This window comes from Vicugna pacos, chromosome 6 (assembly GCF_048564905.1).
Source record: "Vicugna pacos chromosome 6, VicPac4, whole genome shotgun sequence".
Lineage (NCBI taxonomy): Eukaryota > Metazoa > Chordata > Mammalia > Artiodactyla > Camelidae > Vicugna > Vicugna pacos.
Genome location: NC_132992.1, coordinates 93,366,588 through 93,390,881, shown reverse-complemented (window position 1 = coordinate 93,390,881; position 24,294 = coordinate 93,366,588). Strand labels below are relative to the sequence as shown.

The 24,294-nt window shown below is 48.4% G+C and overlaps 1 protein-coding gene across 6 annotated transcripts in view; it reads right to left on the bottom strand.

The window, feature by feature from the left end:
* Positions 1-23,151, bottom strand: part of TRAF3 (TNF receptor associated factor 3) — a 105,903-nt gene extending 82,752 nt beyond the window's left edge. For 5 of the 6 annotated variants that reach the window (XM_072963772.1, XM_072963778.1, XM_072963771.1 and 2 more), the window contains exon 1: positions 22,867-23,150. The gene's annotated coding sequence lies outside the window, so the exon portion shown is untranslated. Of the gene's footprint in view, positions 1-22,866 lie in introns of all 6 variants that reach the window. The other variant, XM_072963781.1, reaches the window with a different exon arrangement.
* Positions 23,152-24,294: the final 1,143 nt, after the last annotated feature.

The window sequence follows — 24,294 nt, the reverse complement described above, 5'->3', positions numbered from 1 at the left end:
TCTGAAGGTCTTGGTTTGGAAAAGCAACTGCAATTCGTCTGGATCAGCATCTTCTTTACAATGTTAGCCCATCAGAGCAACTGTGGATGAAGTCAAGAATCAAATCAACAGGTGTGAAGGAAGGCCTTTGTCACCTTTGGACTCTGAGACCAGGGTTCTGATTTCTGCAAAAAACGGTCCATACGCCAATGGGTCTCTGCTGGTGAGGGCTGAGAACCAGTCAGGAGTGCATCTCCTTGGCTCAGAAGAGAACAAGCAGAGAGAAGCAGCCAGGAGGCTCCAGAGAGAACATGGACACAGCAGTTCAGCAGCCCCCGACCCTTCAGGCCACACCGCACTGCGCCGCCGGGGCAAGGTGCACAACGCAAGGGACATGACTCTCACAGGGGAGCCAATGAGCACGTGCTGAAAGAGAAGCCCCAAAGGCCGCACCCCCGAGCGTCAACAGTGGAGCACGGTGAGAGATGGTATCTTCTTTACTGTCATCTTCACGCATCTTCTCCAGGTATACGCACTTGAAAGTCAGGACCCCCTTACCTAGCCTTCTCCTGGGGGAGCCCCTTCTGGAAACAAGTGACTGCTAAGGCTCCGCCTTCAGAGACGGCCGGTCACGGGGAACCCAGGGCTCTGCCCACATCAGGGCGCCTGGTCCACTTTGCACCTCTCAGAGAACCACCACACCGAGGCGGGCTGACTGCGACAGAGCACACAAAATTGAAATTCTCCACGCAGAAGTTCAACACCTGAAATACAGCTATTGCCTTCAGCAAGAATTTTTCTACCTTTCTAGAGACTGTTTCAAGGTCCTCAATTTATGGGTCCCCGAGACCTCGCAAACGCCTGCTGCTGAGCAGGAAAGCAAACGAGCAGGCAGGCACGTCAGCCGGGACCCCGGACCCGGCTGCACACCAAACCCGCAGTCAGTGGCCTGTTCAGCAATGCGACCACTTCTAAAGAGCCACTTCACAGTTCAGGAAAGCAAGTCTTAAGGAAAAAAGGAATTTTATTTCAATTTCTCACAATCAGCTTTAATTATGACAGTGACAGTCTCCTACTCAAAAGCTTCTGAGGGCTCACGACTCGCTTCAGAGTTGAGGTCAAGCTTGCCAGTGTTAAGAGGAGCCACGCTCTCTGCCCTGGCCTCCCTGCCCCCAGCACACACGCAGCCCCCCACCCAGGGCCCCTCTGCAGCAGCACCCTCACCCACCCTGCTGCCCTGAAAATCAAAATGTCATTTATCCTGTAAAATGCCTGCTCAGATTGTAGTCTTTGTAAAGCATCTCCTGCCCCTTAAACCAAACTTAAAGCAAACTTTTTTCTATAAAGGGCCAGATAATAAATATTTTACGCTTTGTGGGGCACTGATGGTCTCTGCTATATATTCTTTGCCTATTTTTTATAACTTTTTAAAAACATAAAAATTATTTTTAACCTGTAGTGTTCCAGCCACCATTTTAAATACTATTACTCGCATGTTGCACTCTGGTGCCCCATTCTGCACTGCCTCTGTCTCCATTACCACCATGATTCCTAACACTGCCCCCCATCCCACCTCCTGTACTTCTCTGCCTTGTCTAACAGTTCCCACCATCTGCAGGTCTCCCCTCCTCAGACCACATGTTCTTTGAAGGCAAGAAAAATCTATTTCTATCCCCTACAGCGCCTACAATATAATACATATGAACTGCTTTCTCCACGAATCTATTAAAGTGATCACTTTTGAATAGAGCATGCTGAATTTTAAATGGCTCATTTAAGCATTTTCCATCACAAGTAGCTAAAGAACTTGTTTTGGGTAAAGCAGCTTTCTTTCCTTTTTTTTTAGTGGAGGTACTGGGGACTGAACCCAGGACCTCGTGCATGCTAAGCACGCACTCTACCACTGAGCTACACCCTCCCCCTCTGTAGCAGGTTTCTAATGCACTTCTTGAACGCAAGAAGACTGCCTGGAATGAGGCGTGGTGAACGGCCTTTGTTTAGTTTCAACCAGATGAACTTCCAAGCAAAACCAAGGTTTCCCTTCAAAGGTCTGTTTCCGTCCACACAGGTCTTTAAAATTCTATGCTATAAAAGATTTTATTATAAACCTAAAAACAATCCTCATGTGGTATACATTGTTTCCAGGAGATACGTAAGCTTGAAAACAGAAAACAAGCTCAAAACAACAACTGAGACCAGAACTCAAATCTAGAAACAACGACCAGTCGTTGGAGGATGCATTCTTCCCTCATTAGGAAAACGTGCCTCCGGTATTTCTAGCTTATTACTTCTTGTGAAGTGGCTCTGTGTCGGGGATCCACCTGCCAGGAAGATTCAGAAGTTTCTGTTGCCCACACATCATCTTACATAACTTCTCAGAGGCCACCTGAGAACCCCTCTAACTGCTGACGAGCGTGGGCCTTCCCTTATATTCATTTTCCATTTGGGAACTTGAGAATTCTCCAGCATCAGCCCATGGCAAGTAAGGGGAGAGGCCAAATGGACCCCTGTGCCCCGTTCCCACAGTCTGCTCATCCAAAACACTGAGCCAAACAAACCCACCACGACCCAGTCAGGAGCACCTGGAGTATGCGCTCCTTCACACCTAACAAACAAGACTCCATCACTGCAGACATGTCTCAAGGACCAGCAGAGCATGTAAGTACAGACCTCGACTTCCTTCCAGCACCCATTTGCATGCTGGAGTAATTCCGCCAAAACCGTGGCACCAGTTTTCCATTTCCTTTTTTGTGATAAGAAAGACCTGTTGCTTCACTTCAAAAGCTTTACCAACAAACCTACACGTGGCTGTCTTTCTGTGATCTGCGCCAACAGCGTGGATATAGCAAGCCAGCTACAGGGAGCAGAGAACTCCCCAGGAGGCGTGGTCACTGCCCCCCACCCCTGCCACCATACACACACACACACCACACACACACATGACACACACACACCACACACACACACACACACGACACACACACACGACACACACACACCATACACACACACACCACACACACACACACCACACACACACACCACACACACACATGACACACACACACACACCACACACACACACCACACACACACGACACACACACACCATACACACACACACCACACACACACACACACCACACACACACACACCACACACACACACACCACTGCCTCGGCTCTTTTAATACTCCAAAAGGTGAGGAAAAAATAACTGACAGAAAAATCCCCTATGCAAAAACCCCAACTCTGCGGGAAGGCGGGTGGGTCCCTGTGAATCATCCTCCCCCAAGTGAGCACAGCCAGGTGAGTGACTTCTCATGTGAACACGGCCAACGCAGAGGGTACAGCATCGTCAGGATGCCTGCCAGCACCTGCAGGGAGCAGGGCGACAGGAATCCAAAGTGGAGGGCAGGAAGACGGGCTCCCAGGCCCTGGAAGAAGAGGGACCAAGACGTGGGCAGGGCAGGCAAGAGTCCAGAGGAGAGTGGACGCAGCCTCTGGCCAGGCAGGTCCTTCAGGAAGAGGCCCATGGGGAGGCAGGGTGTCTGGCGCTTGGTCAGGAGGGATGGTACACAGCCTGGTGAGGGGACACTGCATTTCCAGAGAGCAGTGGGAGGCCACTGATGCGTTTTCAGTGAAGGGCAGGTGGCAACCTATGTTTCTAAAAGACCTCTCCGGCAGCTCCAGGGAGAAGGGCCTGGAGTGACCATGGGTGAAGCAGCACTAGTCAGAGGACGTCACAGTGAGCAAGAGGCTGCACCAGGCTGGGGACCAGGGAGGTGGGAAAAGCAGGATGGAGGACTGAACGCCAAGGACCAAACAGGAGAGGAGGAGTGGGGTCAAGGAATGCTCCCTGGTCTTCTGGCTTGAGCAGCTGGCTATGGTGGGAAGGAATCAAGAGTTCTCTTGAGGGCGGGCTAAGTGACGCACAAGTGAAACACCAGGCAGCCTCGGCTGCAATCTGGTCACCCCTCTCACAGCTCACAAACAACGTGCCTAGTTGATCAGCAGGTCCTGGTCACCCAGCTCCTCCCAGACCAGCTACGTGAGGTGCCCTGCACTCAACCGACCCCCAGCCCCACCCATCCCACTCTGTTCTGGACCTCTCAGTCTGTCCTTGAGCCCTGCCTTACAATACAGGCTTCACGACAACAGTAGCTGCCTGCAACGTTTCCTGCCACATCCCTGGCACTCAGGATGGTGTCTGGCACACACCAAGACTCAGCCAGTGGTTGTCGAATAGACACACAGGGCTAAACGTAGAACTGGAAGAGAGCTACGGGTTAAACAAATACATTTGGAGAACCTGGGAACCACAGCTGGAAAATTATTTTATTTTTCTAATGGTGCCTACTGAAAAAAAAAACTCCCATTCTGCTGACCAAAGTTTCAATGTAAATTATGGTATCTTAAAAAGGGTGTCTCCGGGGAGGGAGGGAATACTCAAGGGTAGAGCACATGACTAGCACGAAGGAGGTCCTGGGCTCAATCCCCAGTACCTCAACCTAAATAAATAAATAAACAAACATAATTACCTCCCCTCCACCTAAAAAAAAAAGGGGGGGGGTTTATCCAAACTGATCTGATGGATATCTGGGCTTCTGTTCCTCTGTCAATTTTAATAACACTTCTAGGAGAACCTCACTATATTAAAAAGATTTGTTTGGTACACCAAGGCAATATAGATAATATTTTTATAGTAACTATAAATGGAATATAACATTTGAAAGCTGTGAATCGCTATGTTGTACATCTGAAGCTTATACTGTACATCAACCGTGCCTCAATAGAATAAATAAATAATAAAAAATTTAAAAGATTTTTTAAAATCTTAAGATCTCATTTAATGGCTATAAACTCAATTTTTGTAGAAAATACCTTATCTTACAAAAATATTAAATCTTAACAGTCATATATTTGCTGGAAATGAAGAAAAAAAGGTCTTTGAACAACCTCTACACCAGGGTTTTGAACCTTGGCACTACTGACATTTGGGGCCTGGTAACTATCTGTTGTGGGTAATGTCCTGGGCACTGTAGGACGTTTAAAGCACCCCTGGCCTGCACTCACCAGACAGTAGTAGCACTCCCCTCCCACTCACCCCCTACAAATTTCCAGGCATTGCCAAATGTCCCCTGGGGGACAAAACAGCCACCCCCCCAGCCAGTTGAGAACAACTATCCTGGACCAAATGGTCTTTTCATATTATTGACACAACCAAGGAGAAGGGGATAGAATTCTGTTAAGTCTGAAATGCTCACTTAAAAACAACTAGCCCAAACTACAACCTCTAGTGAAACTGAAAGCGAAACACTTACACACTCACACACCATCCTGATGAGGTTCTGAACCATGACATCAAGAAATGCTGACATTTCCTTTGGAGAGAGTCTGATGCTAAATGAGAATCGCGGGAAGGGCTGCCTCACTCCAGGTGTGGGAACTCATCACCAAGCCTCCCGTTTCCACAGGATGAAGACCCCCAGGTAAAACGCCCATGTTGACCAAGGCCCTTCAAGGCACGTGAAGACGGGCTTGTGGAGCTGTTAGCACACGTGTGCAGCTGGGTGGAACCACCACGGTGGCTGGATGCAGGCGGCTCCCTGGTATCTCCATCAGTGGGGAGGAGAAGCCGACAGAAGCCTCAGGCAGTTCTGACTTCCGGCCCCACGCCATCCCCCGGGAGGGCTGTCTGCAGTCCAGTGGTGACTCCCTCCTCAAGGGGGCTTCCAGCATCCCAGGATCCGTGGACCAAGAGTGGTGACAGTCTCACCTGGGCATTCTCTCCTACCTGTCACTGTTCTTATGCACGCTGCTTTTTTTAAAAAGTTAGTATGTCTTACATACTTTAATCACTTGAGACATCTGTAGCATCAGATTCCCACATCAGCTTACCACAGAGTTTTTGAGGTTTTAACTTTTTCCTCCCATCTCACCAGAGCATTCACACACAAGCAGGCATCCAGTGAGTCTCTCAGCCTTCCAGACGCCCCCAATGTGGCTGGTGACGGTGGTGTTCAGAGGAAAATTGTTAATAAGATCAAAACTGGCTGCCAATTACCCAAATTAGCTAAATCAAAAGGCACCAAATATACACGTACAACAAACACTCCCTGAAGGGCCAAAAGTAAAGAAAGTTGAAGACGAGTAATTAAGGGATTAAAAACGCGTCAGTCTCAATACAGACTCTGCTCTGCCCAAGGAAGGTCAGCATCTTTCCTTGTGCTTCTCAAAGTGCAGTGAGATGTAAGGGGCTGGGAATATGGCACATTTTCTTGAACTGGAGGGTCAATTCTGATAGACAGAAAGATTTTTTAGAGGTTTCTAATATCAGAACACATATCACATAAGAAAATGCAAAATTCATATGAATTTCAGATAAAACAGACCACAAAACCCTGTGTGGAGAACAGGCCCCCTGAAAGGGTCCAAGTCACATGTCCACTCTCCTGTCACCAGGGGGGCTCACAGAGGAAAGTCTGGGGCATGCTGATACTCGTCACCCGCTACTGTGTCCCGAAAATGGCCCAATTACTGTCATAGCCTCGGTCAGTCATGGATCAGAGCAAGAATACACTGGAGAACCCATGATTTTATGTCTCCGGAGAGAAAAATCAGCAAAATGGGGAGGAGGATGCTGTTCATAGAGGCACATTAAGTAAACATACTATTTCTCCGATTTTTAGCCAACTGTTTTAGCCCACTTCATAGGGTCACCTCCTCCGAGTCAAGAACTGTATCTGTGCATGTTTCTGTGGGACATGCGGAGGTCGTCAGACACGTGACAAGTGACAGGACAGAGGCCTGGAGAGACAGGTTCGCTGGCAGCCACACACTGGGAGCCAGCCTGCACCTCCACACAGCATTGCCCCAGGGGCCAGGTGATACCTGCCTGGGGCGGCCCCCAAGGAGAAAAGCAAGAGGCCACAAGCTCACACTCCAAGATTCCTTCACTCTGAAGCACACGGGCCTCTCAGGGCCAACACAAATCCCCCTCCTCTACAAAGAGCCTGCCAGGAGGGTAGGCCAGGAGCATATGCTGCCTTTTAACACATCTTCTCTTGGCTTGAAATGTTATTAAACAGGTCCTTAAAAAAAAAACAAACAACTTTCCATGTTTCCTTTTTCTGGTGCTAATTTCTAAGCTCTCTGCCAGCAGGGACCGTGTCCTACGCACAGCTTCACTCTCCCATGATACCAGCCCAGACACATGCACAGAGAGGATGACGGACACCCAGCTGCAGACGCAACTTACTTCTGATCTATAGAAAACACTGAATTATCTGAAGAATAAAGTCTGGCATACCAAGTATAAAGGTGCTGGGGAAACAGAGGAACCAAATGGGGAAAGTAAAAACTCGCATGTGGCGGAATTACAAAGTATCATTGGCCTTTGAGGGACGCCTGCTCACAGCCAGAGGCTTCCTACGCACACTGACATGTTAATGTGACCTAGACTGACTCGCTGTGACCACTCACAAGCTACGTCTCCACAGCGCCACATCCCGAACCCAAAACCAAAACCAGGTGTGTTCCAGAGCCTAGGATTTGTTGGAGGGAAATATTGTGTGTATGTATCATATATTACATAACACTCCCGGTGAAGTCTGGGGCAGCCGCATGAGAAAACACATTAACCAACAGTCTGCAGTGGAATACAGGACTGTTCATACCAAGCGGAACAGAGATTGTGACAAGCAACACAGAGGTTTTGGCATCAAACCCACGACAAAGCCATTCCATGTCAGAGGCTCCGGGCTTCAGACTGTGCTGAGGAACTGGTGCCTGCGTGACCGCCCTCACTTCACTGCGGGGCCCAAAGCTCAGGAGGTCAAGTAACACGCTCCAGTTCACACAGGCTGAGAGGAGGCGCAGGACCAGAGCCTGCCCATCACCTGGACACTCTGCTGAGGTGCACACTGGAAATCAGCAGGTCCGAGAGGGACCTGTGATCCTGTGTTTCTAAGGACCAGGAATCATCCTCCAGAGACAAGGAAGTGTCCCCTTCTGCGGAGCCACAGGCTCTCAGGCCTGCTGAGGGCGGCGTCAGCAAGCCCCTGGGAGCTCTGTAACAATACCCAGGAAGTCTGATGTCTGGGGTCTTACCTGACTGCAACAGTCCGCAGTGGGCCCCAGCTGTCGTGGCTCTTTCTAATGACTCTAGTGCACAGCCAGGATGCAGTCACTGACGTGAAGCCATGAAGAGAAAACGAAGGGCCAGTAATGCCAGACGCCAACAAGGCGGCCTGCAAGCCCAGGCTGGAGCCCACCTGGAGCCCCCACACTCCAGCCACGGGGTCCGGGGGCTCCAGCAAGGGGCAGGAGACGTCATTACATCCCTAGGGATGGGATACCCCACCATCCCAGGCTCTGTGGATCACCAGCATTCTTCCCTCCCTCGAAGCCAAGGAAACCCTAGACCCACCATGCTAATGGCCAAGTCCCATCAGACAAGCACGCATCAACTCAGAGCCAAGAAGTACTGATGCCTGCCACCGGTCTCCTCCCCAAATCACCTCAAACCTAACCCCCAGGTTCCAAGTCAGCCATCATCTTTCACACCCAGTCTCGGGCCATTTCTGATATGACACGTACGAATTTCAGCCCGCTCACCACCCTAACGTCAGTTGTCTGGAGAGGCTCAATTGCTAAAATTCCTCATGGAAACTAAACAGGAGTCCTAGTCTGATCCAAGCGTTAGCTTACTAACTGAGTGACTCACCCTGTAATGTGCCCCCTTTTGTTTTTGTTCTACTGCTTTTCAGGCCCTACAGAGACCATCACGGTGGCAGCCATCACCCAGCTTTCAACAGGCCACACAGCAGCTGCCCAGTGCCTTGGGGGTACGATCCCCACCTCCAGCAGAGGTGGGACCTCCACACCAGCGAGTGCAGAAGGCGGAGCATCAACCCAAAGAGGATTATTGTCAAGTCTTAAGATCTAATGGAATTTGCCTTGCTGATCTGTGGATAAGCTTGGGACCTACGGCCACTTCCTTCTTCCCTATCCCTGGCTTTTGGAAGGGAAATATCTATCCTATGCCTGTCCCAGTACCATATACTGGAAGCATGTAACTTACCTGGTTCCACAGATTCACAGGTAAGAGGAGTTCTGTCCCAAGATGGAACACACCTCAGCCTCACCCACATCTTAGTTAGAAGACACCTAGATAAGACCTTGGATTTCAGACTCCAGAGGTGACACTGGAGCTAAGATTCTGAGGGCTGTTGGAATGGAATGAATGTTTTGCATGTGAGAAGGACATGGATTTGGGGGTCCAGAGGAGGATGCTATGGACTGAACTGTGCCCCCTCAAAATTCATAACTCCTAACGTGATTGTATTTGGAGATGGGCCTTTGGGAAACAATTAGGGGCCCTATAAAGAGGAGATACCAGGGAGCTTCTTCCAGTCTCTCTCCAAGTGAGGACACAGTGCAAAGGTGACCATCTACAAGCTGGGAACAGAACCTCTACTGGGAAGCCCAAGTGGCTGGCACCTTAATCTTGGACTTTCAGCCGCTAGAACTGTGAGAAGTTAAGGTCCTGCTGCTTAAGCCACCCTGTCTATGATATTTTGTTAAGACAGCGTGAGCTAGTACATGCCTCTTTCATAAAGTGTAATGCAGCAGACTGAAATGAGCAGTCTGAATTTCTTGAGAACATAGAGTGTCTCAGTATTTATAAACACACACACACACACACACACACACACACAAAACTGAGCATCTAAACTCAGCCAGGCACACAACAGATAAAATATGTGCCGAAATAGGTAACGTTTGGTGGACATACCCTCTACTTTGTCTTTCTTGGGCTGAAAAATGCAAGTTCCTTTAAACTTACATACTTTATTTCACTTTTCTGGTGAATTCATTTTTTTTAAGGCTTACTATTTTATCTTCACAACAACCATGACAATTCCCATCTACTGTGAGAGGAGACAGGAGTTTCAAAGGTAAAATAGGCTGCCCAAGATCACAAAGACAGGTGGGGCCTAGCTCACTGGTTCCTAGCGCCTACTTGAGTCCTGTCCCTCGAAGGCAGGGCTTCTACTCGCAGGAGGCCCCGCGCCCCTCGACCCCAACCTCTCCAAGCCCTGGCTCGCCAATAGATGACCTACATGCTTTCCACCACTCCACAAAATTTAGCAACTTTTACACCCATGGTGTTAAAAGAACAGAGTCTCACAGCTTCCAGAGCTCTGTCCACCACACGCAGGCCTGGGCCCTCCACCAAGGTGCTGTACGACGTTTTCAAGTTACACTGCACATCTCGTACTTCACCCCAGAAGTAGGTGACTGAAAGTCTGACACAGTTCCCGAGGACCCTACGACTAAATAAAAGGCAAGGGTACCTATCTGAACTTATCTTAACACCAGGGGACACCTTTTCTGTGTGAACCAGAACACACCTAGCAAAGGGTGTATCATCACCTGAGCGAACACAGCGGCCTCCTGATCCCCGCCTTACCCGGGCTTCAGGCCTCGGCGCCCTCCCTCAGCCCCCGGGCCACGGCCCCGGCAGGGAGAAGCCCAAGGCGAGCAGCATCAAAAGACGCATCCCCCAAACCCAGCAGATGGCAGTTACTTTCCCCCTGATGACAGGCGAAGGCCAGCAGACTTCTGGAATTCGTAAAAAGGACAAGAGAAGGAATGGCACTCACCTCATACCACAGAGACAGACGTATACGTATAACACGCATAATGCATGCATTCCGTGCATTTGTACGCACACATGATGCGTATATACTGTACGTATAACGACCTCACTACAAGAGACCTCAGACCATCCAGACCAAAGTCCTGACCGTGGGCATGATGTCGTTTTCTTTTTCCTCCTTCTTGGAGGGGGGAATTCAGTTTATTTATTTATTCGTTTGTTTATTTAAATGGAGGCACTGGGGACTGAACCCAGGCCCTCGCCCATGCCAAGCAAGCACAACACCGCTGAGCTCCACCCTCCCCCTCGGGTACGAAGGGAGTGGGTCCAGGAGCTCCCGGGACTCCCTGAAATTCTAGGCATTAGTCCGTCACTCGGGCACATCAACCACTTAAAGCGGCTGACCCTCTTCATTCACACCCACTTGGACAGAAGGTCAGATGCCCAGGAGCAATGGGTTTGGGGACTCGAGGAGTGCTAGGCTGGGGAAACAGAAGGGACCGAGGCACTGCATGAAGCAGGGCTCGCTGTGCAGGCGCAAGCCAAGGACAAGGACAGGCCCAGCTCTGCCCTCTCCACCCTTGTCAATCCTGACACCTGGTGGCTCCAGCGGATTCCTCGTTTCAATATCGAAATCCACTCCCTCAGTCCCCTCTGGCCTCATCAGTTTCGCTCCCCTCAAACAGTGTCGCAACAGTAAGCTGAGACAGGCTGAGGAGGCAGGGTGCGCAGAAAATGAGATCAAGTTGGAGCCAGTTTACACACACCTCCGCACACACACCTCCGCACACGCTGTCAGACTAGTCCCCCTTTATACATAAACAGCTGCAACTCTACTCTAATAACTCCTTAGGGGTCTTACCAGAACGATCTAGGGTGAAGAAAAGGAAATTCAGGATATGTAGGTTTACTAATATATTCTCAACAAAACTTTAAGAATAGAGAAAATTATAAGCTTAAACTCCACAATACTCTTCAAAATGAAAGTGAAGTTTTCAAATGATTTTTTAAATGAACCTAATAGGAAGGAAGAACTTATGGATCCAAAGTTACACTTGAAAACTCCTGCCAAACAGATGATCAAGGATGCCTGATTAAATAAATCATACGTTTTATACAAGCAACTAACATTTTATGAATGGTGTATTCCAGAAGTGTACTTGTGAATTCTTGGTTCAGGACACAGAATGTGTTTTCTCACAGAAAGTGGCAGTACACAACAGCTGGGGTTTCCATTTCAGCCAACCATAGCCTCTCTTAAAAAGTATATACAACGTATACACTGCTGACCACACCGTGGAATCTAACCACCACACATGTGATTGATTACAGATGGTCACAAACTCCTTGCCACTCCTCTCATCAAGAGGTAAGCTCTATGCCCCCCTCTTTGAATCTGGGATTACTCTGTGGGTTCTTCAACCAGCAGAACATTGCAAGAATAATGCTATACCATTTTGTCAGCTCCCATTTCCTCTCCTAGAACAATCCCTCTAGGAGTCTTCAGCTGCCACGGAAGAAGTCCAACCGCCCGAGTAGAGAGGCCATCTGAAGAGGCCCTGACACTACATGGAAAGCAAGGAACCACTAAGCCTGGCCTTCCAACCATCCAAGCATGAGAGCATAGCCACCCTGGACCCTCCAGACCAGGCCAAAAGTCACATAAATACCAGCAACCGGCCTCAGATTAACTGGCACTTAAGAGCAGAAGGACTGCCCAGCTGAGCCCTGCCTGATCAACCCACAGAACCATAATGTCTAGTAACACATTACTGTTGTAGGTCACTGATGCTTAAGGATATGGTCTGTTACTCAGCAATCACTATCTGGAACAATGTGTGACTCGTCAGGAAATGACAGAAGCTCCTGCACTGGCATCAGGAATCGAGTCCCCTCCCCAATTCCCCACTAGTGGACGCAGAGTTACAGTGGTAAAGTTGGTCAGGGTTTTCCTAGCTATAAGCCACTGGGGCAGCCTCATGTTGGAAAATAAGGAGGTACATGGTATGATCATCAAAGACTTGTCCTCTCTGCTTCAAAATCATCTTAGAATTGTCTATACACTACTGAAAACAGATTTCAAAATTCTGAAGAAATACAATGTACAGTCCAAATATGGCTGGTACCCTGAAGCCAAAGCGAGACAAAGATACAAGAAAACTAAAGACCAATATCCTTAAGGTCGTAGATGCAAAAATGATCAGCAAAATAGTAACAAGCCAAATCCAACAGCACACTAAAAGGATTGTGCACCATGACAAACTGAGATATACCCCAGAAAAACAAGGATGGTTCAACATACAAAAATCAATTAATGAAACACACCACATTAATAGGATGAAAGGGAAAAAATACACAATCATATCAAGAGACAGAGAGCATTTGACAAAATTCAACAATCTTTCAGAATAGAACACTCAGTAATATAGAAATTTAAGAGAACTTTCTTAACATGATATAGGACACTTATTTTTTTTAAGCCAATTGTAACGTCATAAGTAGATTGAAAAGATTTCCCCTAAGATCAGGAACAAAACAAGGATGTCTGCTTTCATCACTGCTATTCAATACTGTAGTAGAAATCCTAGCCTGAGCAATTAGGCAAGAAAAATAAATAAATAAAAGGCATCCACATTGGAAGGAAAGAAACTATCTCTATTTGCAGATAACATGATTCTATATATAGAAAATCTCATAGAACCGACCAAAAAACTACCAGAGGTAATAATTAAATTCAGCAAGGTTGCAGAGTATATGATCAACACACAAAAATTAGTTGTGCATTTATACACCAGAGAGGAACACTCTAAAAAGAAAATTAGGAAAATAATTCCATTTATGATAGCATCCAAAAGAATAAAATATCTAGGAATAAATTTAACCAAGGAGGTGAAAGATTTATATACTGAAACTATAAAATCATGCTGAAGAAATTAAAAGTATAAATAAATGGAAAGACATTTCATGGGTTGGAGACTTAGTACTAACATGACTATTCTCCAAAGCAGATTCAACACAATCCCTGTCAAAATTCTAATGACCTTCCTGCAGAAAGAGAAAAACTGATCCTCAAATTAATATGGAGCTGCAAGGGGTGCCAAGTAGCCAAAGCAGTATCAAAAAAGAAAAATAAAGTTAGAAGACTCACACTTCTCAAACTTACCACTTGAAAACTTTCTACAAAGCTACAGTAATCAAAACAGTGTGCTACTGCCCTAAGGACACACATATAGACCAATGGGATAGAACTGAAAATCCAGAAGTAAACTCAAACATCTATGGCCTATTTATTTCCAACAAAGGTGCCAAGACCATCCAGCGGGAAAAGAATAATCTCTCCAAAAAAATGGTGTCAGGACAACTGGATAACTGAATGAAATAGGACTCCTACCTCACTCCATATGTAAAAATTAACTCAAAAAGGATCAAAGATCTAAATGAAAGAGCTGAAACTATAAAACATAGGAGTAAATCTTAATGACCTTAGAGTTGGCAATGGATTTTCAGGTTTGATACCAAAAGCACAAGGAACAACAACACAAAAATAAAGTGGACTTCATCAAAATTAAAAACTTTCGTGCATTAAAGGACATTACCAAGAACGTGAAAAAACAACCTACAGAATGGGAAAAAAATATTTGTCGATCATATACCTATCAAGGGTTTAATATCCAAAATACATAAAGACCTCTTACAACTCAAAAACAAAAAGACAAACAACCTAATTAAAACATGGGCAAAGGACCTGAATGTATGTTGTTCTAAAAAATAGGTGTACAATGAAAAGATACTCAATATCATTGGTCATTAAGGAAATACAAAACCACAATGAGGTATCACTTTACATCCACTAAAATAGCTTTAATCAAAAAAAAAAAAACCTGTTGGTAAAGATGTGCAGAAATTGGAACCCTTGTACATTGCAGATGGGAATAAGTCAAACACAGAACTATCATATGACCCAGCAATTTCTCTCCTAGGTACATTACCCAAGAGAAATGAAAACACATATCTACAGAGAAACTTGTACACATTATTCATACTGGGCAAAAAATAAAAACAATCCAACTGCCCAATGGTGGAAGAATGGATAAATAAACTATGATATATACAGACAATGGAATATCATTTAGCCATTAAAAGGAACAAAATACTGATACAAGCTACAACTTGGATGTACCTCAGAAACATTGTGCTAAGTGAAAGAAGCCAGACACAAAAGGTCATGGATTGCATGGCCCCTCCTGGGTGATATACCCAGACGAGCATATCCAGAGATGGAAAGCAGATCAGAGGTTTCCAGGGGCTGGAAGTGGGGATGGAGAATGATTACTTAATGAGTGCAGAGTTTTATACACGGTGATGAAAAGGCTTTGAAGCTAGAGTGAGCTGGTGGTTCCAGAAAATTTTGAATACACTACATACCACTGAACTGTACACTTTTTAAAACAGTTAATTGTATGTTGTATGAATTTTACCTCAATAAAAGAAAATCTGGTTGGACTATGGTTTATTGATTCATACAAATACCTGAGCATCTACCGTACTCCAGGCACTCTCCTAATATGTGGGTTAAGATGATGGCAAAAATTTTCTGCTATGAATTTAAAAAGCAAGATTAAGAGACCAGAGTGACAGTGTGGGCTACTTTAACTAAGTTGTTCAGGGAAGACCTATTAGAACAGGGTATGTCTGAACAGATTAGAATGAATTTAAGAATATTATCCTGCTAAGCAACTGAAGAAAATAATGAACTGAAATATAACTTTCAATTGGTCAAAAATCATCATATGTAAAAACTGCTTTTCTAAAAAAAGTGTGAGGCAGTCTATTGACATTGCTTTTTGTGCAAATACAGTGATTTTTAGTTTCCAGATATTTTATTCTTTGTTACAAATAATTTCTTTAGAGTCCAACAATGTGCTCACTTGACCCCTACCTGTTCTCCAGAACCAGGCCGTGCTCCCAAGAGGGCCCACCATTCACCTTGCTAACAAGGCACGTCTTCCCTTTAGGAAACCACTCAGGAGAGAAAGAGGAAAAGAAATTGGAATTACCACGCACAGTGTGGTAGGATCACACATTCACTCACATTCTCACTTTCAATCCTCACAATGACCTTTTCATAGATGACAAGGCTTAGGTTCCGCGAGGGTTAGTAATTTACTATCACAGCTAGCTAAAGAAAGGACCAGAATGCAAATCAGGTCTGACTACAGAGCCGTTCTCCTTCCATGCAAAAACCAGTTTCATCTAAGATGGCCTAAGCACATCTTGGGCCGGACTGTGAAAATATGATGAAGTGACCCTGTCCTTAAGAAGTTTGTCATCTCAACACTAGAGACCATCCAAGATGTACCAGAACATCCCTCACCTGGAGAAGACTGGTGCTCCAGAATCATGAGGCCCACGCCACTACCTTGACCCCAAAAGGTCTGACTTGGTGTAAGAACAAAGAAATCCATCCTGTATCACTCTAAGAACCTGACCTTGAGGCCTCAGTGTCCAGCTGTGTCCCCTTACTCACAGTCCTCCCTGTGATGGCTGCCTGAGCAGGTATAGGTATAGATGGCTATGAGACAGGCCCCCTCACCTCAGTCCAGCCACCACTGACCCTTCCTGGTTCTATGTTCAAAACTTTACAGTGGTTCTAGCAGAACAGCCACATAAAATCTCGAAAATAGTCAACAACATCATTTCCTTGCTAACTGCAGAAGGCTTCTTTGCCTCTAACTTACGTTCCCATAAGCAATTGGTAGTTACAATTAAATTCCAGATGAATGGGTGGAAATCTTCCTATGCTGGGCTGTAACCATTATGTTCTCTACTGAGTGACCAGGCCTCCGGGACTTGCTCACCACTGACAAAAGCTAATATTTGTAAAACCCTGTAATGACTAACTACTATCACTATTACTTAGACTACCGGTTTAAATGTAAATTAGAGAGAGGAAAGAAAACACATGAGTAAATCAAGTCTGGGACGGCTCCTCGGCAAGAACCACATGGGTAAAGAACGCCTTAACTGAACTTATTAGAGGATGTGGATGCAGTGCTGCTCTAAGAAATAACTCAAGACAGAGAGAAGGGATGAGGATCAGCTGGAAAAGTCAGTCAATTCAGGTAAAACAGATGTTGGAGAAAAGGAAAGGCTGCATGAAAAACATACGCTGGAAAAGCACGTAATTTCACACCATATAGCAGTAAAACCAAAACATCTAGAATCTGAAAGCAAAACTAAAAAGTCTAGAATAAGAACAAAATCCAAAACTGGATTGTAATTCAGCTTAAACTGACCACAGAGCACAGTGATGGAAACATGAACTCCGCAGTCCAGCAGGCCTGCTGCTCTTACTTCTTCTCATCTGTAAAATGGGGATGACTCTTCTCCCAGAAGTTAGGCTGGCACCCAAAGGCAGCCAGTTCCCTTTTCCCGAGCCCTCTCCCCTGAACTACGGGCACGGGGAGCCGACCGCTGCAGGCTCACAGGCCCTCTGACCTGCGACTCTGACAGCCATGTCTCCCCGACACCCCCACCCCACCCCCAGCTCACTGGCACTCATCCTTCCTGGAAAACACCTCCGAGCCCTGGGTCCAAACTGCACGGCGCCCCCATGCCCCCAAAGCACCTCTGCCCCGCTGTGGGGGTGCCCACCACACTGCTCCTGCCTCACCCGTCCCACAGAAGCTCCTCGGGGATGGTGACCACACAGCACCTTACTTGGCTTTTCAGCTCTGGCAACTAGCACTGAGGAAGTCCTCAAAAAATGTGTGTTGATTAAATAATTCTCAATTATCCAAAGTTGGAATTAGAGGCCAAGCAGCTTCCCTGGGGCCAGCCTTGGAAAAATGAAGACAGCAGGGGAAAGAAAAAACTCTGCTCTGGGTCAAGAGTCCCCGGTTTGACACAGTAAACAAATTTATGGTTACCGGGGAGGATGGTGGTGGGCAGGGATAAATTGGGAATTTGGAATTTGCACTAACTGTTGCATATAAAATAGATAAACAACAAGTTTCTACTGTACACCACAGGGAACTATATTCGATATCTTATAGTAACCTATAACGAAAAAGAATATGAAAAGGAATATATGTATAAATGACCCACTTTGCTGTGCACCAGAAATTGATACAAAATTTTGAACTGACTATACTTCAAAAAAAAAGATGGGGGAGGGGAGTCACTGCTTTGCCATCATCTGACTTGGGAGGGTTACCCGCACACTCTAAACCTCGGCTGTCTCCCATATAAAATGAGAGAACTCAACTTGAAAATCTCTACTGTCTCCACCAATGATATCTGACATACTGTGTTTACATTCCAAGATCTTAACACTCTTGCTCTGTTACAGCTCAATCCTCCATTACTGTGAAAACTGACATGAGCAGGTTGCTCCCTTGACCATTTCATTCATAAGAAGCAAGTACACACATGGTGGTACTGGTCCCGCTTTACAGGTGGGGAAACAAACCCAGAGACACCCAGCAGCTTCCCCAAGGTCCTTTAGCTGGTTGCCACAGAGGGCAGGGCTGGTGCCTTCCATGCTGTCCACAATTCTCAAGCTGGGGGGAAGGACAGTCTCAGGGACACAGGGTGGGATGCCTGGGGACCCCTCAGGGATCCTAGGGAAGCCAAGAATAAACACAATGTATCTTTTGAAGAATGAAACATACTCAAAAACTCAGGGGACAGTGTGTTTATAATTAAAAGGCCAGACATATTACTGAGTACAATGTAAAATTCCTATTAAATTTTAAGATAAAACTTAATGGGCTTGGATTCCTATTAAGGGTTTGAGACATACTGTACTAAAACCACGCCATGCCCTTCCTCACACAGAAAAACCTCCTGAAACCAGAACACTTAATTTAGCCTATAATAACATTTCAAACATCAGGCTTTATTAATCCAAAAAAGACAAAATTTAATTTCTAGAATAAAGTTGTGACTTCTGGGCATTACTGGGCAAGGAAAGACTCGAGAGAACTAGTTTTCCTGTTCTTCCTTTTTAAGTCATTAAAGCATCCAGGAAAGTTGAACTGTCAGACAAAGCCTCCTATCTTACAAGACCCCTAATGCAACAAACCAGGGAGCTGAGCACTATCAGGACCTGGGGCGGGGGGGGGGGGGATTGGGGGGAGCACAGCCAAGGGAGGCAGTGACAGGTGCACCCACCTGCAGACACACATGCCAAATCACATGGAACCACCATGTGGGCATCTGTCACATCCCTCCTCTCTCCCAAACTTGCAGATTCTGGACAGAAACATTGATGGAGGGTCAGTCTACCACGTGCCAGGACCTGAGGGGAAGAGTAGGGGACCTGAGCAGGACCTCACTGGTGATAGGCAGGAGGTTTGGGGGAGTCCATGGGGAAGGGGCTTTCTAACATTTACACCCCTCCCCTCCCCACCACCTTCTGAGGCTTTCTACCTGTCGTGAGAAACAGCAGGTACAGCAAAGCGTGGCCGCCCGGGCTGGGGCCCACCGCTCTGCCTACCCCGCCCCCCACAGGCCAGGCCACCTCAGGGCAGAGCGCCTGACCCACCTAAGCCCCAGTGACCATGGGCCTGGTGAGCGCTGGAGCACGGTGTAGGAAACCCTGGACACGGCCGGAAACCGATGGACCAGGAGCATTCCCAGGCCCGCACCTACTGGCAAGGAGCAACAGGACAGCAACCTGTCAGATCCCATCACCAAAACAAAGCAGGGAGCAGAGAAATCCGCTTACTGCCATCCTCAGGGCCCCGCAGAGGACTCAGCCGGCCCCACTGCGCCTGCCCTCCTGATGCTGCGTCTCAGCGCCCGCTGCCCGGAAGCCTTCCCTGACCACCCTGGCCAGCCCAGACCTTTCTATCCCTTTCCTGAATTTCCACCCTACACAGTCCACTAAATCACTTCAGCCTATATCTGATGACTTTTCTAGCTTCTTCCTAGTGGGTCTTCACTCTCCAGTTGAGCGGCCAGCTCCCTGAGAGCAGAGTGGTGAATTTTCATTTTAGCTTACCTTTCCTGCCACCAGTTGCAACCCCGGTGCTATCTCAGTCAAATACCTGTTGGTTTCCGGCATCTTCCTTCACCATGTACAGGGGCCAAGATGCCCCAGACCTCAGCAGACGATGCTCTTATGGGGAGGTGTCTCACTCACCTTAGCACTATAACTAGAACATTACAGGAACTCAAGCCACATTCATTGAATATCAAATTAAATGAAAAGAAGACCCCCAAGTCCCAGTTAGTGATCTACTTATCTCGAAGAACACAGAATTCACGAAGAGATTCCAACCTGGTTTCTGGAGTCGACAGAAATCAACAACAGTCATCTGTATGTATGACCTCTCATCACCTGCCAGCCTCACCACAAGGTGTCTGCACAGGGAGACAAAAAATTTAGGCCACAAAAAGGTTTTAATGCTTAATGATAAAAACCTCACCTCCTCCTTCGTAGACTGGTCAATCCCCCACCCCTCACTATATCTAGAATAGTGCTGTGCAGACAGTCAGTCCACAAAGGCCCTCTAAAATAAGAAAGCCACTTTGTAGTTTTTAGTTAATTCTGAGTAATAGGTATTACACAAACATACATAATGCTTTCTTACATTTTTTTCCTCTTCTGTTTAAAATTGCTTTCTCTTCCATTTCCATGAGCTCCTTTGGACCCAAAGCAAGGGGCCCCATCCCCATTCACCTCTCTCTCCTGCATCCTGCCCACAGGCATCTGGCCCTCTCTCTCTGGCTTCATTCCTCCTGCCCAGAACACATCTCAGCATCATCTCCACATTAGGCCTCGGCTGCCTCTCTCTGGTCACCTTCCAAATCCACTGGCCTCACCTCCTTCTTACTTTGTAGCTCTCCTCCCAGTTTCTCTCTGTATCTGAAGTCAATATTATGACTCTCCTCCCCCTGCAAAAAATAACAGTAATTTTTCTTCCCCTATGAACACTTGTAAAGAAATATGCAGGGGGGTCCTGATGCCACAGAATTGACGCAGAGGCCTCGGTCATAAGATGTCTCCTCTGCTAAGTTAACTGTTCTTAAATTGACCATTACAAGGAAACCCAGCTATTGCATAGTATCTGATAGGTTAGATCACTTGCTGTTTGGAGAGTCTTGCTATACGAAGATGAGAAAACAGAGATGGGCAAATTTAACGCAATTTCCTTTGTTTGCTTGAGCTAGCTCAGGCTTGCAACACCACAGTGACAGTTTTTCTTGAAGTATAGCATTAACGTCATAAGAAAATGACTTTAAGGGAGTGATAGTCAATCTCCTTCAGCTCATCAGCATGTCTATCCTGACAACAACCCCCCACACACACCCCAGGCCCTTCTGGCTCTGCACAGCAGAAAAACTAAAGGGATTCTAATAGGAGTGTTTACAGCATCAAAATCCCAAACGCAGGGGGATCAGCAAGAAGCAGCTCAGATGTTTCAGTTAAATGAAGGACTCTCTTCAAGGCGTGAACAAAACTGGGAATATTTTGATGGTATCAGCAGAGACAACTGGCCACTGCTACTGCCTGTTTCCAGTGGAATGTCTTCACACCCTTCTTGACACTGAGTGAGGCCATCTTATTAATTCCAAAATGAATGGATAGCATCCAAGGAAAATAACTGGTCTTCTTTCCCCTCACAGAAAAATTCATATGAATGCCTTTAAAAAAAAATGCTGGAATTCTCCCTGCTAGCTCTGTGCTTTCCTGGCTTCTGCATTGTGACAGCTGGAACAGATGGCGTCTGGGTGAGACACCTTACATCTTAAACCTCATCCCTGATAAGGTCTGATTTTCACTAGTGATGCTGGAATCCCACGTCTGTCAGGGTTTCTGTCATAAGCACCCACTCACAAGATTTCCAGTCTCGTGTATTTTACAGTTTTCACACTGATCAGGCTTATTCTGTTTTGGCCAGAGAATTTTCCATCTGGGACTAATTCTCAATATGTACATTGTCACTACACAGCGAAAAGGCAAATATTTCCTTTCATTTGAAGAACGAATGGCTGTACACTGTTTTGCCAGACATCCTACACATGATGCAGTCTTTTAAACAGGCTATTTTCAAAGATGTGAAAGACAGAAGATTTTAGCACCGACTAATGGTCCGCCTGGTCACTTCTTTAGATAAGGATTTTATAGACATATAGAAGATTACAGAACACAACATTTTCAAAAGCTTCACCAGTGCGTACCCACAGCTAACGCTAGGGGAAAAAAAAAAGTATGGCTCCTCCTCAGTTGTATGCTCTGAATATAAATTAAGAAGCGGCAACAACGCTACTCAACATAGCCTTTATGACTCCACAAAAATAAATGAATAAATAACGCACACAAACACACACTCCTATCTCATTCTGAAAACTGACTCCGAGCTTAGTACAAAAAACGTGAAATAAAATTGCTTCCTTCAACGAACAATTATCTGAAGGCTTCTTAAATTTCAAAGCACGTCCACAACACTTCATCCATTTCCATTTTGTCGCTGTTTTCAAATTAAAGGTGAAGAATTTTCTCCCACACAGAATTCTTCCTAAAGGCCTAAATATTAAATCGGTGTCCCCAAACGGGGTGACAGTGTGGAAACGTGGCAAAGTGTGCGCGAGCAATTAACCGAAGGTGGAATGTGTGCGTTTCGCCCGAAATTGGATCCCAGTACCCGCCTGCCTTCGAGGCCACTGCAGCTCTCCGATTATGAATCAGTCAGAGGTTCATCTGCAGAGGAATGACTCAGTATAAACTTTAAAATAATGGCTTTAAAAAAAAAAAAAAACCTAAGCCAGCCCAGGGTGAGCACGTTCGTCTGGGCAGGCACCCGGAGCCTGCCCGCTTCTCACACCGCAGAAACACACAGCCTCGCAGGAGATGCTACCGTCTCCCACCCCGTGGTGGTGGGGGGGGTGGGGGGGTCACGTTTTAAAGAGGCCTCGCCGCCGCGTTTCCTGAAAAGCTGCGGGAAGCCGGCCGCGGGCCCGGCCCGGGCTGTTGGACAAAGTTTCCCGAAGTTGAGGCGTTTGGGGGGCGGGCGGGCGGGCCGGGGCCGGGGCGGGGGCGAGGCGGCGCCGCATCGGGCACTGGCCGCCGGGCGCCGGGCCTGCGCCGCCCGACCCCGGGCCCGCCCGCCGCAAGCCGTCGCCGCCCCGGGCGCGGGATGAAGCCGCCGGGATGGAGCAGCCCGCCGCCCGCGGGGCCCCCGCCCCAGCCCGCCGCCCGCCGGGCCCCTTACCCGCGCTCCGCCGCCGCTCGGCCGGCTCAGGGGCGCCGGACGCGTCCTCCGCCGCCGTCCGCAGCGTCCTGCTCCCCGGGCAGCCCCATGTCGGGGGGCGGGGAAGGGCCGGCGGCCGCCGCCGCCGCCGCCGGCTGGAAAGTCCCTGCTGGGCTGCAACCCCGGCTCGCGCACGCGGCGGGCCGCGCCGCGCCGCGCTCCCTCGCGCCCTCACGCACCCTCTCGCAGGCACTTCCTCTCGCGCGCTGGAAATCCCCGCCGGCCGCCGGCGCGCGCCCCGCCGCGCGCCCGCCCCGCCCCCGCCGCGCGCGCGCGCGTGGGAGCGGCGGGAGCCGGGAGCGCGGCCGGCCCCACGCGCCGCGGCCCGCTCGCCCCCGCCGCCCGCGCGCGCCCGCGGCCGGTTGCTAAGGCCCTCCGCTCGGCGCCCGCCCGCCGGCTTAGCAACCGCGCCGCGGCGCGGGCGGGGCGGCCTCGGGCGCCACCCCTCCCCCGCCCTCCCCGCCGCCGCGCGCTCGCCGGTCCGCCCGCCCCCGCGGCCCCCTGGCTCCGCGCAGCCCCCGCCGCGGCCCCGCCCCCGCCGCCCCTCATTTCCGGGTCGAAAAGCCACGCAGGCCGCGTGGGGGCCCGAAAGGTGCAGGTCTCCTCGCGGCCGGGCGCGATGGCGTCACCCGGTGCAGCAGGGCAGCCACCCTCGCCCTCGCCCACACTCACACAGACACACTCGCCCTCGCTCACACCCAGTCTCACACTCAGCCTCGCCCACACTCACACCTCACAGACACCCTCACCCACATGCACGCTGAGACACACACAGGCACCCACGTTCAACACACATGCTCAGTCTCACACACACTCTCATAGACCACACACACATGTCCAACACACATCGTCACACGCTGTCACGCTCTGACACACATGCTCACACGACACGCACGCTCGCAGACACATTCTAACGGACCCTCATCCCCAGACACACTTGGGCACAGACGATCGCACGCCCTCACACTGTGCACGCATCCACGCTCAGCACTCAACGCCCCCTCCTGCATTCACAGCCTTCACACACTCACGCGTACACATCGGTTCCGTGGGAGTCTCCTTCCTCCCTGAGCTCATCCCACACCCGGGAAGTTGTGTCTCGGTCAAGTGGGAAGAAGTGGGTGGCCAGTTTGCTATGAGCTCCTAGAGTTCCAGGCTGGCCCGGGTGCCTCAGGACCAGGGTTCTGCTGCCCTGTGCTCCCCTCTCCTCCCTCGACCCCAGGCCTTCTGGGGCATGTGCCAGGGCACCCATTTCAACAGGGCCTTGGCCCTCTGCTCAGCCAAGTCATCAGTGATTCCCCAAGGTCCTCTAAGACCGCCTCCAGCCTGGCCAGGCCTGGCAAGACCGGGAGAGATGCATGGCCTGTATCTGGGAGGCTCCAGGCCAAC